The 14,375-nt window shown below is 43.2% G+C and overlaps 1 long non-coding RNA gene across 1 annotated transcript in view; it reads left to right on the top strand.

The window, feature by feature from the left end:
- Nucleotides 1-1,732: 1,732 nt before the first annotated feature.
- Nucleotides 1,733-14,375, top strand: part of LOC102155538 — a 45,964-nt gene continuing 33,321 nt past the window's right edge. The window contains exons 1-4 of the long non-coding RNA XR_005384272.1: nucleotides 1,733-1,836; nucleotides 1,990-2,071; nucleotides 2,647-2,701; nucleotides 9,280-9,389. This is a non-coding gene — a long non-coding RNA (uncharacterized LOC102155538). The remainder of the gene's footprint in view (nucleotides 1,837-1,989; nucleotides 2,072-2,646; nucleotides 2,702-9,279; nucleotides 9,390-14,375) is intronic.

Here is a 14,375-nt window from a genome sequence, read left to right as displayed (position 1 = left end):
TCCTGTGCCATAAAAGGGGTCAGAACTGGTGTGGCTGAAACTCAGTATTTGTATTTCAGATAGAATTGGAAACCCGCTTCTCCCATTTAAGCAGTGGAGGGAATTAGTCAGATTTCCCGGTGGAAGTGGAGGAGCGATTCTCTGCGCTGCTCAAAAGGCTCTTTCAAAAAGTCTTGAGCACTGCTCTGTGTGTGTGTGTGTGTGTGTGTGTGTGTGTGAGAGAGAGAGAGAGAGAGTGAGAGAGACAGAGACAGGGAGACAGAGTAACAGAGATGGAGAGGCAGAGAGAGGGGCACAGAGAGAGAGATTGGGGAAGAAGGTATGTGGAGGGAATGAAATGATTAAGCTACAGTCAATGACCTGAAGGGTTTGCTGTCAACAGGAGGACCTAACACAGCAGCAAATACAACAACATACACAGCATATGGGGCTATACACAAAGGGTCCTAGGCAAAGCGATGGAAAGGGTGGTTGGCTCTGGCTGGAAGGACCCATGGAAGACTTTCTGGAGGAAGTGGTATCTGCACAGAATTTTCCTTTTTTAAAAGGGTGAACTGAATGTCTGGGGGGTGAAGAAACTATTGGGGGGCATCTGAACAGAGGAACCAGAGCTGTGGAGGTAGGCCCGCTAGCAGCTCTCTCTCGCTAAGCCTTGGGGCTCCTGGCCCGGACCATCTTCACACCCATTTCTCCCCTGCGAAGGGCAGGAGGCATGGCAAGTCAGCATCCTGGTGCTCAGCTGGGCTTCCTCGTCTGTCCCGAGGTGGCACAGGGGAAGTTGCCAGCAGTCTGCAGGCAGCCATGGGAGGGCTTTCACTTCGCTTAGCAAAATCTTTTCTTAGAACCACAGTTGATTCTTGCAAAATTTTCCGGTCACATAAAGACCAAGAAGCCAGTTTTTGAAAGGGTTTACACAGCAGAAAAGGATTGCCCAAGGAAGGCTGGTGTATCATTGACGAGACTCCTTCCATCTCTCCGTCCCTGTACAGTCAAAATGGGGAGAAAGAGGTGAAGACAAGAACACAGGATGTCTGTGAGGGAAGCCTCAGCCTGGAGAGGACAAACCGTTTCACCAATGGTGAACCCTCCACCCTCCCTCCATCCCTCCATCCCTCATGGGTTCATTCAACTTCCAGGAATGATGGAAGTTCTCCAGCCACCTGCAGGGTTGAGTTTTGAAGGAGTGGATGGGGAAAGGGTGAGGATTCCAAGGATGAATAAAGCAAATTCTCTTCCCTATAAAGTTGCTAATGAACAATTAGACTACGAACGAGGCGACTACAAGATGCCTTGAGAAGTGGCTGTGTCTTGGGGAGTGGAACAGGCTCTCTTTGTGCTTGGTGTGGAGGACAAGTGGTTTACCCCTAGACACAGATGAGAAGAATGTCCGAAATAGCCAAGTAGTAGAAGCCCCAAGTCTCAGGGTGTTGCTAACACGAAGGGTCACCCCAACTGCTGGTGCTTCCAGTCAGCAGTGATGATTGTTTTTGAAGTGCTGTGTGAGCATTTTGGGGGAGAAAGAGTTCTGCATGAGAAATCTCTCAGCATCCAACCAAACATCATGTCAGCTCATTTCCCTGGAGCCTCAGCCCAGCACCCAGAGCACATTAGAAATCTAATCACTGTTTATTGTCATGGAAGCAGAGAGATGGAATCCTGGGGCACAGGTCCCACAGCTATATTTTATCAGGTAGGACAGTACACATTCTGTTACCTTGACAATAATTAGAATGGAATACTCTAAATCTATTGCTACTGTGTTTGTGAGATTTTATTTCCCTAATAAATGAAGATGTGTTCGAGACCTCTTCACCAGAATGTTTATGAGGCTTAAATGTATGGACCATGAACACATCTTTTGAAATTGGGCACAGTCACTACAATTTTAGTGGCTGTTTATTGAGGAGGGATATGGGGTTTTGCACTTTTCCCCCGAACTCTTGTCAGTTATTTTGATCTTTCTTCTCTCCCTCTCTGTGTCATCTCCAGAGGATGTCCAGGGGTGGAATGCATCAAGTGAAGCAAGCATCTACAAGAGTGTGCTTGAGGGAGGAGGAGGCTTCAGGCCCATGTACGGTGGTGAGAAGGAATGTGTGAAGCCTTGGGTTCCAAAGGAGCAGAAGTGGGGAGGCCGTGGGCCTGGTGGAGCTGGGGCCTGAGCAGGGAGGAAGCCAGGGTTCACAGAGGGGTGTGGCCTGGATACTGTGGGGAGGACTTGAGTCATGGACCAGACACCCTTGAGTTTCAGGCTAGCCTTCATCACCCGCCTCCTCCCAAAAGTGAGCCCAAAAGGGAAGATTGTGTGGACCTTTCCAGGCCAGATTGGTCCCCAAATAATGGCACCTGGAGGGACCTTCCTTCTGTTACCGGTGGTAAAGTAGGTGGACTCTAGAGCCTGCCTGCCTGGGAGAAAATCTCACCAGTCCATTTGATGGCTGTGTAACATTAGCAAATGATTTAACCTCTCAGCACTTTTCTTGCTTATAAATGGCTAAGTAAGGCCACCTCTCTCCTAGGGATGCTGTGAGGTGCATGGGAAGGTAGGCACTTACAGAATTTAGAGTCATGCCTAATGCAGCACCGTAGGGCTCAACACACAACAGTGAGGTCCGCTGAGGTTCCTCTCCCTAATCTTTCTGCCCACAGACATCCCGAAACACCTCTGGGCTCTCAGCCTGATTTCTGGATATGAAAGAACAGGGTAAGATGGTTTCTCGACTTTGTGTTTGCTAGGATGTCTTTAGCAGCAAGGAACAAAAAGTGACTTCTCTCACAAAGATGTTTATTTTTACTTAACAGGAAGTTCAGCAGTAGATGGTCCATCCAGATGTTTCCATATGTCCCAATCTTTTGTCTGATTTTGAGTCATTTAGGTGGTCATTAGCCAGTTTACCAAGGTTGAGCAGAGAACAGAGAGATGATCAAAAGCAAATAGGTCCATTTATGGGGTATGGCCAGTCACCAAGGAGAGCAGTCACATTTAAGAAAAAGAAAGAAAGAAAGAAAGAAAGAAAGAAAGGAAGGAAGGAAGGAAGGAAGGAAGGAAGGAAGGAAGGAAGGAAGGAAGGAAGGAAGGAAGGAAGGAAGGAAGAAAGAGAAAGAAACAGGCCAACATGTGTGTTTGCACCTGAGCATCATCCTTTGAGGTGGTCCCTTTGGGAAGTGAGGTACTTCTTCCAATGTGTTGTGTTGCTCAAATGTTTTTGAACTCTTTTACTGGACTCTTCCCCAGTAATCACCTACAAAGATTAATATTAATTTTATAGTGAGATCGCCTATTGGACCCCAGGTAAGCCTCCTTTTTTGCAGTATTCATTCATTCATGAGGTTCTTAAGTTGGACAAATATTTTATGACTGTCCACTGTATGCAAGCAAGAAAAAAAATCACTTTTTTAAAAAAAATCTGTGATTACAACCCACCACCTTTTTATGGGTGACCTCACTCACCACACGATGACTCTGAGCAGTTATCCTCTCCAGTTTAAGATGAGTGAGTGGAGGTTCATACTAGTTGAGTGACATTTTTAAAATCACACAGAACAGAGCCATACTCTGAATCCTGTGTTCTATGCCTCCACCTTCACCACCTTCACCACACTTGGTCCATAGGCATGGTAGCTGCCCCCAAGGGTTTACAATTAGTGAGGATGTATAGGAAATGCACAAATACCACACGATGACACAGACTGTAATAAGTGTTCTAAGAATGTAGAAGTATTTTAATAAAGGAATGCAGAGTCAGGAAAGATTCAGTTTAGCTGAGAGGATCAGAGGATTTCTTGGAGGTAGTTTGGAAAGCAGGGTGGTGGGAAAGGGCAGGGGTAGGAAGGATAAGAAGGAGCCTTGTCTGGAACACATGGCAGGTGTGGATGGGAGCAGTGGGAAAGGGCTGGGGATTTGGGTTGCAGTTAGTTTCTAGAGGTCAAGGACTTTCTATTTTATTTCATAATAATTGCAAAGCCCTTGAAGACTTCAACAAGGAAATAGACTTACAAAATTTTTAGAGAGATTAACTTGCTAGTGATGTCTCAGGTAGATGGGAAAGAGATCTTGAAAGCAGAGCGACCGTGTAGAAAGCTATTCAAATAATCAAGGCATAGTATAATGTTTCTTTCTTTTTTTTAAAATTTTTATTTATTTATGATAGTCACAGAGAGAGAGAGAGATACACACACACAGGCAGAGGGAGAAGCCGGCTCCATGCACCGGGAGCCCGACGTGGGATTCAATCCCGGGTCTCCAGGATCGGGCCCTGGGCCAAAGGCAGGCGCTAAACCGCTGCGCCACCCAGGGATCCCAGTATAATGTTTCTAAGACACTCCAAGACATTCATGGACCAGCCAAGTTTCCCCCCAAATTTAAGTAAATGACCGAGGCATCCCAACATTTTATTTTGCTAAATAAAGGCACAAACAGCCATGTAAGCCACTACCATTTCATAAGTGCAAAGACATGTCGACCTCCATAAGCAGAAAGGACATTATCTCTGAATAAAGGACAGTCTTTCTCAAAAAGGACATCTGAAATCTTATATAACATATGGTCCCTCCTTCTAACACACACGCACACACACACACGTACATAAACACATGCACATGCACACATACACAATTGTTATTTTTCTCATTTCATAACAGAAAGGTAAAATCTTGGTTCTGGACATGCCACTAGTTTGTAACTCAGCTTCCCGGAGCCACTATAGTAGAATTTTGTGGGGTACATTTTATTTTTTTTTTAAGATTTTTTAATTTATCTATCCGATAGAGAGAGAGAGAGAGAGAGAGAGAGAGAGAGAGAAACAGGATCCATGCAGGAAGCCTGACATGGGACTCGATCCCGGGACTCCAGAATCATGCCCTGGGCTGAAGGTGGCGCTAAACCACTGAGCCACCTGGGCTGCCCTTGTGGGGTACATTTTAAACATCCTCTTTGTCTAGGAAATAATCCTCATCAGTAGATGCTGCTGATCTGTCTTAACACCCATAATTCTACCTGGACTAATCCAGATGCTGGAATCAAAGCTGGCTTCATGGCAAATCTGGCTGTCTGCAGGCTGGCCAGTGGTCCATCAAACCTCTCTTTCCAAAATTTGGACTAAATGAAAGAGACAGTTTAGTCTAAGAGCACATGAGAGATTGGGACAATCACTTGGGGACATAAACAGTCTAGGTGGAGAAAAGCAGGACAATGAGACAAATCTACAGAAAGGGATCCAGGCAGAAGAACCAGATGGGCCAAGTGGGGAAAAGGAGCTGGAAGCAGCAGCAACCTTATCCCCAAAGCCTTCCAGATCCAACCTGTTTCCCATGAGGTCCAGCTACATTTCCAATTCTGTGTCCTGAGATGCCCTTGTGCCTTTTAATAATCTCCTTGGGTTGACCAGTCATTTCTTTCTGGAAACCAAGGAACCTTGACTAGGTTTGAGGTCAAGACATAAACAAAGCCTGTATTGTAAATGAAAGGGACATACAGAGAGAAACAGGAAAGGAGAAGTGAGTAAAAAAATGGTAAAGGATTGAATATGGGGCCAAGAGGGAATGTCAAAGATCATGCAAGGTCTTGAACCAGGGAAGGTCAGTGTATTAGAAACAGGAAACAGGAACATAGGTGAGGGGTGACTTGAGTTTTCGTGTGTGGGGTTTGGAAGTACCGGTGAGCAGATGGTTGGCGTAGAGGCAGACCAGCAGACTAGCAGAGAGACTTAGGAGTCTGCCACAGCAAGGAGATATCTGGAACTGTGGGATCAGATTGGCCACAGAGGTAAAGCATGTGGACAAGAAGGGAGAGGGAGTGGAGAAAGATGAGCATGGGGCTTGGGTTTGGGTTGGATACCTGATGAGAAGCCTATGAGGGTGTAGGATGCTCCTGAGGTGGGGCATGAGATGGTGAAGGTGAATGGAGTCAAGAGAAGCAGATGAGGGGCTGGGAGAACAGAAAGGATTGAGCCACCACTGGTTTCCTTGCCCCTGAAAAATGCTCAGTAGATGTTGCGAGCTTATCTGAGGAAGAGCACGTGTACTTCGTAGAGACTTTTGGAGGCCTACATTCTGGTATGCTAAAGTGACTCTCAGAGCGAGGTCACATTTGGAGATGGAAGTGGTGCAGGAATATGAGAGAGGGAGGAAGGCGAGGGTTGATGGACGAAATTAGGACATGAAGGAAGGAGAAGGTGGACCTCTGGGTGGTTCAGTGGTTTGGCACCTGCCTTCGGCCCAGGGCGTGATTCTGGGGTCATGTCGGGCTCCCTGCATGGAGCCTGCTGCGCCCTCTGCCTGTGTCTCTGCCCCTCTCTCTCTCTATGTCTCTCATGAATAAATAAATGCAATCTTTTAAAAAAATGAAAAACAAAATGAAGGAAGGAGAAGGGATGAGGCAAAGATCATTGCCAAAAATGGAACTTTTTGGATAATCTGTGGATTTCAATTATTTGTAATTAATTTTTCAAAGGGTCTGATGATCTCCTACTGAGTGCCACGTGGGTATATTTTGAAAGGAGATTCTAGGGCCCAGGCCCAGACTTCCAGAATCAAAACTCTAGAGTGGAGGGCTACTAGAATCAGTATTTTATTTTTAAAATTTTTTAATTTTTAAATTAAATTAAATTAAAAAAATTTTATTTTATACTTTTATTAAGTTTTTAATTTTAATTCCAGTATAGTTAACATACAGTGTTATATTAGTTTCAGGTGTACAATGTAGAGATTTTATTTATTTATTTATTTATTTATTTGGGGGAGAGAGAGAGAGAGAGAGTGCATGTGAGCAAATGAGAGGAGGAACAGAGGGGGAGGGAGGAGAGGAGGGAGGGGGAGATAACCTCAAGCAGACTCTGCTCTAAACAAGGGGTGAGATGCAGCACTGGATTCCAGGACTCCAAGATCATGACCTGAGTGGAAACCAAGAATTGGATGCTTAACTGACTGAGCCACTCAGGCACCCCAGTGGTTCAACACTTCTGAACATCACCCAGCGCTTATCACAACATGTGCACACCTTAATCCCCATCACCTGTTTCACCCACCCCCCCTACCCCACCTTGCTGGGAACCATCAGTTTGTTCTCTATCATTAAGACTCTGTTTCTTGGTTTCTCTCTCTCTCTTTTCCCCCCTTTGTTTGTACGTTTCGTTTCTTAAATTCCATATATGAGTAAAATCATATGCATTTGTCTTTCTCTGACTGACTTATTTCATTTGGCATAATACTCTCTAACTCCATCCATGTCATTGCAAAAGGCAAGATTTTGTTCTTTTGGTATATACACACCGCATCTTCTTTATCCATTCATCTGTCAGTGGACACTGAGGCTGCTTCCATGTCCTGGCTATTGTAGGCAATGTTGCTATAAACACAGGGGTGCGTGTGTCCCTTTGAATTAGTGTTTTTGTATTCTTTGGGCAAATATCTAGTAGTGTGATTACTGGATTGTAGGGTAGTTCTATTTTTAACTTTTTGAGGAATTTCCATACTGTTTGCCATGGTGGCTGCACCAATTTGCATTTGCACCTATAGTGCTTGTGGGTTCCATTTGTTCCACATCCTCACTGACACTTGTTTCTTGTGTTGCTGATTTAGTCATTCTGACAGGTGTGAGGTGATATCTCTTTGTGGTTTTGATTTGCATTTCCCTGATGATGAGTGACGATGTTGAGCATCTTTTCATGTATCTGTTGGCCATCTGGATGTCTTTTTTGGAGAAATGTCTGTTCACGTCTTCTGTCCATTTTTAACTTGGTTTATTTGTTTTTGGGGTGTCAATTTGTATAAGTTCTTTTTATATTTTGGACACTAATTTTTTTTCAGATATGTCATTTGCAAATATTTTCTCCCATTCCACAGACTTTTAATTTTGTTGGTTGTTTCCTTTGCTGCACAGAAGTTTTTTATTTTGATGTAGTCCCAGTAGTTTATTTTTGCTTTTGTTTCCCTTTCCTTGAGAGACATATCTAGAAAGATGTTGCTGCAGCTGATGCCAGAGAAATTACTGCCAGTGCTCTCTCTTCTAGGATTTTTATGGTTTCATGTCTCACATTTAGATCTTTAATTTATTTGAGTTTTTTTTTTGTGTGTGTGTGTATGATAGAATGCTTTATACTAGAGCAATGAATAAATAAATAAATAAATAAATATTCATTCAGCATTCATGCTGTGAAATATACAGCTATTGAAAAGGGTGAATTAATGCTGTACTAATTGTGAAAAAAGTTAAGTTCAATAAGCAAGATATATATATATATATATGTATATATATATATAAATAACATGGTCACATCTTTTTATTTTTAATTTCTTAAAAAGATTTATTTATTTGAGCATATGAGTGGTGGGAAGGGCACAAGGAAACAGTGAGGGAGAGAAGCAGACTCCCCACTGAGCGTGGAGCTTGACACAGGGCTCGATCTCATGACCCTGAGATCACAACCTGAACTGAAACTAAGAGTCCACCACTTAACCAAGGAGGCCATCCAGGTGCCCATGGTCACATTTTTATGTAAAAATAATGGCAAAAATAATTTTGTATATCTTCCAGTGTTTTCATGTGGGATTCTATCAATAAGTGAAAAGAATGGAAGGTCATATACCAGAATATTAACATTGATTTTCTGGGGAAGGAAAGGCAAAATGAACACAGAAAAAATTTTTTAAAAAGGCATCTTGGATAATAGCCACTTCTGCCAACTTTTTGTAAACTAACATTGGGTGCGTATAAATGCATGGAAAACAGATGGAGGGACAAGCACCAACATTATAATGGTGAATTCTCTCAGAGTAGGGGCATTTCAGGTTTTTAATTGTCTTTCTTTTTCTTTTTAGCACATTTACATTTTGAATGTTAATAATGTGATCAACCTTATTTTCTTCATTGTGAGGGAGAAAAGTGGTGTGTGGGGGTTCAGAATCAGCATTTTGAACACACTCTCTGAGTCACTTTTGTGCCCATTGACATTTGAGAACTTGTCTCCATTATCGTTAGAGGATAGGCTGTGTTGTTTCACATTATCTCCTCTTCTGGAAGACATAGGTGTGTTCTATTACCCACCTATTATGAAGAAAAGCAACAATTCCAAAGCATGCTGCAAATCTTCTAGAGCCTCCCAGGGCACCACTCATGCTTCCTTACAAAGATGGAATCCAGACAGTATCTCTCTATAAACACGGGCCAAGATGGCATCTGGGAGGGTTTCTGCTTTTCTCCAAAAGAGGCCCATCAGTAGGATCTGCGGTGTGTGTGCTGTGTTGGCATTGTGGCAGGTAAGAGACCTATCTCTCTTTTTCCAGACAGCTTCAGAAAGCCTCTCTAGAAGACTTTTCCCAGTGTCATAAGAAGCAATGTGACTCACAATTGTACAACTTTGTGTAGTATTGCGTCCGTTGGCCCTAGAAGGAAGGTAAGTGGCACTGATCCTGTGGTCTATCAAAATTGGCAGTATCTGGACTGTGAATGAGAAGTATGACCATGTCAGTTCTTTCTTGATGGTAAAAGATTTTGATACCACTCATAGACATCATAGTTGTCATTGCAAGAAAGTCCCAAGTACCAGTGTAGAGTCGTTTTTTTTTTTTTAAGATTTTATTTATTCATGAGAGACACAGAGAGAGGCAGAGACACAGGCAGAGGGAGAAGCAGGCTCCCTGCAGGGAGGCTGATGGGGAACTCGATTCCAGGACCCCAGGATCATGACCTGAGTTGAAGGCAGACGCTGAACCACTGAGCCACCCAGGTGCCCCTGGAGTTGAGTTTCGAACAAAAGGACACCCATGTCCTCTTAGACAATATGAAACAGACAAAACTGACTCTCATATTGCTATTAATGGCATTCACATTGCATCATTTAGGATTGTTTTGACTCCAAGCTGCAGAAAATCCAATAATACCTTACTTAGACCATTAAGGTGGGCCGAGGAATGGTTATGTGACTCAGTGATGTCTGAGGGTCTGACCCTTTTGCTCTTGCTCCTTTACATCGTCAGTGGGTCAGCAACACCTCACTTTCTAATCAGAGATGACTGTATCAGCTGGAGGATCGATTGTCCCACACACCTTGGAATCCAGGCAGGAAGCAAGGAGGGCCTTGACAAAGGGCCTCCTCCTGCACCTCTCTCATGAGGGAAAGAGATCTTTTTTGGAGGCAGGCCCTGAACACATGTACGTCCCTGGGCCCATGACTATAAAGAGGAGACGGCTATTGACAAGGAGCAGTCGCTTCCATATTAAGGGCTTTGTTAGCAGTGAGAAAGGGCTGCTCACTGAAAGGCCATAAAAAAATGTGTCCTACATGGTGAACAAAAATTTTTTAAGATTTATTTATTTATTGGAGAGAGGGAGTGAAAGAGGAGGGTGGAGGGGCAGAGGCAGAGAGAGGGAATCTCAAGCAGACTCCCCACTGAGCCTGAACTGGCATGACCCCAGAAGTATGACCTAAGCTGAAATCAAGAACCGGACACTTAACTGACTGACCCAGGTTTCCCTAAACAAATATTAACACATACTAATTTCAAAGGATTTAGTTTTCTCTAACCAGAACGTTGCATCTTACGGAGAAGCCAGAGAACAGGACGAAGGTGGAATTAGAACCTTTCTTTGGAGCATTTCCCCAAGTGTGAACAGATGAAGCCAGGACTGCCTGACACTGAGAGAGCTACAAGAGCCTCTTTTCCACATCATTTGTGGAGCTTCAATCCTTCCATAACTGTGTTAGAGAGCACCCCTGGGCCTCAGTTCCCTGCTGTGAAGCCACTGATAGAGCATCCTCCGCGATGTCAGTCTAATGGACCTTCCTGCACTCAAGGGTTAGTTGCTTCACAATCTTCACAGAAGAGACTCCAGAGTACAGAGTGCAGAGAACTTGGTGTTTAGGCTGGAGAGAGGCTTCAGGGATGGAGTATGTGTTTGAGAAGCTTCACATACAAAATAGGATTAAGATGGCAGAGGAGCCTAGCTGTAGAGGGTTAGATAAGGGCTGTAAGGAGATGTGGGGGTTGCAGAGAGGTAGGCTTGTGGCTATAGAAGGGTAGGTAGCGGTTGTAGGGAGATGGGTGGGGGCTGCAGGAGTGTAGGTGCGGGCTGCAGGGGGCTAGGCTGGGGGCCTACAGGGGGTGGCTGGGGGCTGCAGAGAAGTAGTCTGGAAAGATCAGAGAAATGAGACTGACTGCAAGGTCAAAGTCAAGGCGAAACCTACAGAATCAGATCACAAGGCCCTTGAATTTGTCCCATTACATCAAATCAAGGAGAGGGGCAGAAAGTGCACTGGCAGTGCTGTGATGGAACACTTCCACTCTTTCAACCAACAAATTTTTACTGAGCATTTGACATTAGCCAGACTCTTTTAGATACTGAGGTTTCAAGAGAAGCTGTAAAAGAAGTCAATCAATTATAAAGGCATTGTCTTTTAGTGACTTTAAGATTTTTGCTCCCTTTCTTTAGAGCTCTGTGAAGCCCTTTCTCATTAGCTAAGGGCTTATCCTGTGTCAAATGTTTTATATATATGATGTCATTCAAATTTCTCCACCACTCTCTGAGATAGGGGCTATTATTTTTGCATTATAAGTGAGAAAATTGAGGCCCAGGGAGGTGACAGGATTACCAGAGCTAGATTCAAAAGACAAAATTGGTACAATTTTCTTCCCCTTATGTCTACTTTCTCCTCTCCTCTCTTTCTCTCCCCTCCTCTCCTCTCCTCTCCCCTCTTCTCTTCTCTCTCTCTCTCTCTCTGTTTTTTTTTTACCATTTTTCACCAAATGGTGAAAAAAATTAAACATTTTAAAATTTTAAAAATTAAACATTTAAAAAAAATTAAACATTTTATTAATTTTTATTTCGAATCAAGTGATTTAAGCAAATATTTAAAAACTCTAATAGTTCTAAGCTTTACCATGAAAAACAGTGTTTTCTTGCATACCTTCTCTCAACTCTTTCTACTTTCCAGAGGCAACTACTTTTGAGGGTTGGCCAGTTCAATTCTAAATAACAGGTTAGTGGTATTATTTTTTGACGTGTTAATTTTTGACATTATTCTTTTGTGGTCGTGAAGTTTTAGCTCTCTGCTGGTCATTGTCTACCTCTTCCAGGTGTATTCGTTTATCCAGCCTATCCCCAGGGAGGCTGCCCTTTGTGGATAAAGTGCACAGGCTCCCGAATCCTTAGGCTTTGGGTTGCATCTGGTTAATGGAGGCATCAGCAGGAGATTGGATTGGAGGGGGCATGAAGGATAAGACTCCTTCTCCTCTTCTGGCAGCCAGCCTTATCTATACAGTTGCTCTCTGAGGTTCTGATAACTGTCCCTCCCCTTGCGCTTGAACATTCAGGCCTAGAAATGGCAATGACCTCCTGCTATTGTTAGCTCAGGGTACTTCCCTATCTTTGTTTTCCTAAGACCTGTCCACACTTTGAAAATAGTTTTTGTATTACAGGTTGATGCCATGTACCCCTACCCCACCCTCCCATGGTATGTTGTTTACTTCATTAGTACAATGTTTACATTTTTAAACTATGTAAATATTGCTTTCTACACAGCCAAGTAGTGAGTTATAAATTAGGATTACATTTCTTTACTGAACAAATTTTTGTTTTTACTGTACTTAAGCATACTCTTAAAAAATGCCTTAGCTTTTGTATATCTGGCTTTAATTCTTTCCACATCTTCATTGGGTCTGTTAAATGTCCTTAAGTGTTGTTTTCCAAAGGCTCAAACATGATCAGTTTTTAATGTTTTTCTTGGGGGGAAGGGTATATCGAGTAAACCGGCCTTCATAATAAACAGAACTTGATCCATGCATTCTGAAATCAAGATTGCTACTAACCTACTGACAAAGTGATGAATGCAATTCAGGATTGTTTCATTGATCTTAAAAGTTTTACTCTCCTTGTCAAGTATTGTGATCACTTACAGGTAGTAAATATTTTACTGAACAAATAACTGAGACCTCTTTCAGGTGTGTCTTATCATCACCCTTTTTGAATAGTGCATTTCAAGTTTGCTAACCTTTAGTTATAAGATGTGTCCTCTCCTCATCTGCTGAGGACCATTGGGTTTCATCTCTGCTGCCCAATCATCTCAAGACCTAGCTGAGCACAAAGCGATTTTCAAATGTACTTTTCCATAAACGAAAGTTAGGAGATTTTATCTGTTCAAGAATTGTTGTGCAACAGGCTCCAGCTGCTGGCTGATGAAAATCTTCTTATAATTCTTTTAAACTTAAGATCTCTATTTAAAATTCTGAAACCATGATTTTATTTGTCACAACCTTTTCATAGAGACCCTTCCCTGGAGCCCTCTGTTAGCTGGCCAACATGCTGGGAATTTAACATCATCTGGTATTTCCCTTTTGCCCTCCTGTGCTGGATTTCCTGTTTCCTGGAGTGTCTACTTTCCTATTTCTTGACCTACTCCCTTGTTTTGCTGGAACACATCCTTTAGTAGCTTCATAAGAAAGAATACATGGAAGGTAAATTTTCTTGTGTTCTTACATGTCTAAAAATGAGTCCTACTCTTTACTTGATTTCTAGTTAGACAAGCATAAGATTTTAGGCTAAAAATGATTTTCCCTCAGGTTTAAGATGGTGTCATGGGAAGATCCTGGATCTACTTCCTTCCATGGACATGACAAATCTGCAGCTACATATGGAAAAATTCCCTCCAGAAAAGACATTAAAGCCAGCTGAAGAGCTCTTCCACAACAATAGATAAAATGACTATGGGTGGGAGAGGCAGAGACGTGATCCTGCAAAAACCCTACTTCTAGTGCCACAACCCACGACTGAAATGGATCTCACAAATAAGAAGCTTCTCCTTCATTAGTTATCAGTTTGCACTCCATGTCGGCCACCTCAACCTTTGGAATCTGCACTGGAGATCCCACAAGGCCCTAAAATGTCTGGCTTTGAAAACCAACAAAGCTTATGTTCAGGAGATTCATAGAAAACATGGGTTCCATTCATTAAGGGCTTATGCACAAACTCACTTGCTCTAGGACACAGCTCATAACAACAGTTTGAAAAATGCCTACACCATATGTGAAGGAGATTTATTTGCTAGTCTTAAAGTATATAGAGGGGCAGGAGCCTGTTGGGACTTTTTCTGAGGACAGAGGTGTTGACAAGCACCATTTATGCACTATCCCTCTACCTTCCTAGTGCTGGTATTGATGGGTGCCATTTTTGTACTCTCCCTCTAATATGCTTGTGCTGGTGGACATGCACACCCCCTGTACTGCTTCTTTGATCTCACCAAAGCCACTGGGTGAGTGCCCCCTCCTGTGCTACTCCCACAGCCCTGCCAAAGCCACCAGGCAAGCATCTTGCCTCTGCACCACTCCCGTAATACTGTCGAAGCTAGTGAGCATGTGCAGCCCACACAGGGGATGCCATGGTGTCC

The sequence above is a fragment of the Canis lupus genome, chromosome 35, assembly GCF_011100685.1.
Source record: "Canis lupus familiaris isolate Mischka breed German Shepherd chromosome 35, alternate assembly UU_Cfam_GSD_1.0, whole genome shotgun sequence".
NCBI lineage: Eukaryota > Metazoa > Chordata > Mammalia > Carnivora > Canidae > Canis > Canis lupus.
This window is presented reverse-complemented; position numbering and strand designations above follow the sequence as displayed.